Below are 2,500 nucleotides of genomic sequence, written 5' to 3' on the forward strand. Positions count from 1 at the left end.
CGGACGGCTGGGGCCGCCGCGTCCCCGCCGTCACCCCGCTTCTCGCCTCCGCTGGCGCCCGCCGCCGGCCGGCGCCCTTCTCCGGGGACCGGCCCCGCCTCGCCCGACGGCGGTCCGCTGCCGGGGAGGTTTTGGGGCGCGGCCCTCGGGGCCAAGAGGGGCGCCCCCGGTCAGAGCGCGGGCGGCAGTGCGCGGGAAGGGGGGACGCCGGCGCGGGGTGTGACGAGCCCCGCCGGCCGAGCCCGCTCGGGCAAGGAGGAAGAAGCGGCGAGCGGCGGTGAGGACGGGGCAGCAGGGCGCGAGCGGCGCGAGAGGAGAGGGTCCTCCGGGGTCGCGGGAGGCGTCTCCCGCGGCCCTGCCCGCACCTTGTCGGGCTGCTGCGAAGCAGCCCGGCCGGCCGCGCAGGGGAAAGGCCTCCGGGCATTCCGGGCGGGTGCGTGGCGCCGGGTGGGGCGGCGGCGGCCGTTCCCCCCCCGCACCTCTCCCCACGAGGGAGCCGGGGCGGGGGGGGCGCTCTGCCGCCGCCGCCTCCTCTGGTGGGCGAGGCCCCCGCCGGGCTGTGTCCCGCGCCAGCGGGCGGCCCGAGCCACGGCTCTCCTCCCGGGCGCAGCGCCGGGCTACTGAGGGAAACCCCGGGCCCCGGGAAGGAGGACGTGGTGGTGGCGGTGGATGTCGGGCGCGCCCCCGCGGGCGGACGCTCCCCCGAGGGCGGCAGCGGGGGAGGCACCCCCGCGGGGCCTTCAGGTCGTTTCCCTCACCCCAGGGCCAGGTACCTAGCGTCCGCGCCTCCGCGGCCCTCCCTCGGCGAGCCCGGGGGTCGAAGGCCGTGGAGCCGGGCGGAGGTTTAAAGACGCGGGCGGCTCGATGCGACCCGGGGGGGCGGCCGGGCGGCGGTGCCTTAAAGGGGCCGGGAGTTCCTCCCACGAAGGCCCTGGTGGGCTGCCGCCCGTGCTCATCCCGCGGGCAGCCGTGCCGGGGAGGGGTCCCGCTGCCCCCTCCTCTCCGCGGTCCGGTCTCGGTGGAGACCGCGGTGCGGTCGGCCGTAGCCGGCCTGCCTGCCTCGAAACGGGCGGCCCCGGCGTGAGCGCGGGCTCACTGCCCGGGGTGGCGGGTCCCCGCGGTGGGGGCTCGCTGGGCGGCTGCCGGGCCGCCGCGACTCCGTCGCAGCGCTGCGCCGCGCTGCGCTCCGTTCCCCCCCTCGCCCTGGCGAGCGCTCGGCGGTCTCCCGCCACTGGCTGCTGGCAAGGGCGGCACCCCGGCTGAGCGGCGGCGGCGCCGCTCGGCCTGTCGGTCGGCCGGAGGGCGCCCGGTGCCGGCCGCGGCTGTCCCGTCCCGGGCCCTGCCCGCCGCTTCCCCGTCGCGCTTCCCGGCCGCGCCGGGCAGGTGGGCGGGGGCGGGCGGGGGCACCCCACGCGCGGTCTCCGCGTGGAAACGGGGAGAGCGGGCGCTGTCCCCGGCTTAGCGCCGTCCGCCTTCCACCTGGGGCGTGCCCGTGGAAGGGGCCGAGGCGAGAAGCGGTGGCGGTGGTTCCGGGAGGGCAGCCGCTCTGGTGCGGCAGCGGGTGCCGTCCGGCAGGCCGCGGGCGGTGCGTCGCCGGCTCTGGCGGTTGCCGCCTCTTGGAGCTGCTGGCGTGGCCGCGGAGTTGCCGTCGGGACGAGCCCGGGGGAGCTGGCTGTCGTAGCGCGGCGCAGCCGGCACGGAGGCGTGCGCGGGGCCGGTGGGGCTCCCCGCTGCTGCCCCGCAGCAGCAGCAGCCGTGTCGTCCGGAGCGTGGTGGGCAGGCCGCGCGCGGTCGGGTGCATCGCTGCCTCTGGCCAGAGGCCGGGCCGAGCCCGTGCGCCTGGGCCGCCTCCGATGCGAGCAAGGCATTTCCCAGGCCGGTCGGGAGCGCGGGCTCCCCAGCCTCGCCGCTCGGAGTTTTCCGTTCCTTTCCCCCCCCCCTTTCTCTGTGTGTGCTCGTACGGTCAGCAGAGGCGCGGCTTCTCCGTCGTGCTGCGCCGTGCCCCCTCCGCGCGTGCGGAGGGGGGTGGGCGGGCGGGCGGTGGGCCATCCTCCGGAGGGGCCGCTCGCCTGTGGCGAAGCGGTCCTGGCCCCCCCGCGCGTGCGGGGCGGTGCCGAAAGCCAGACAACTCTTAGCGGTGGATCACTCGGCTCGTGCGTCGATGAAGAACGCAGCTAGCTGCGAGAATTAATGTGAATTGCAGGACACATTGATCATCGACACTTCGAACGCACTTGCGGCCCCGGGTTCCTCCCGGGGCTACGCCTGTCTGAGCGTCGCTTGACGATCAATCGCCCGTCTGTGCCGCCGCCCCTCGCCTCGCGGTGGGGCGGCGGTCGCAGCGGCGCGGCTGGGGCGCCTCGCAGGCCCGCGCGCGCGCGGCCCCGGGCCCGGGGAGTCGTTCCCCGCAGCCCGGCGGCGGCCGCTGCCAAGGGCCTTCGTCCCCCTAAATGGAGACTCGGGGAGCGCTCCGAAGCTCCCCGCTCCTGGAGCACCCGCT

General features: G+C 78.0%; 1 non-coding gene across 1 annotated transcript; it reads left to right on the forward strand.

The window, feature by feature from the left end:
- The first annotated feature begins 2,126 nt into the window (after positions 1 to 2,126).
- LOC142027625 (5.8S ribosomal RNA) lies at positions 2,127 to 2,279 on the forward strand. The gene has a single exon (XR_012649227.1). It is a non-coding gene; the product is annotated as a 5.8S ribosomal RNA (ribosomal RNA).
- Positions 2,280 to 2,500: the final 221 nt, after the last annotated feature.

This window comes from Buteo buteo, unplaced genomic scaffold, assembly GCF_964188355.1.
Source record: "Buteo buteo unplaced genomic scaffold, bButBut1.hap1.1 HAP1_SCAFFOLD_37, whole genome shotgun sequence".
In the NCBI taxonomy this organism is placed as follows: domain Eukaryota; kingdom Metazoa; phylum Chordata; class Aves; order Accipitriformes; family Accipitridae; genus Buteo; species Buteo buteo.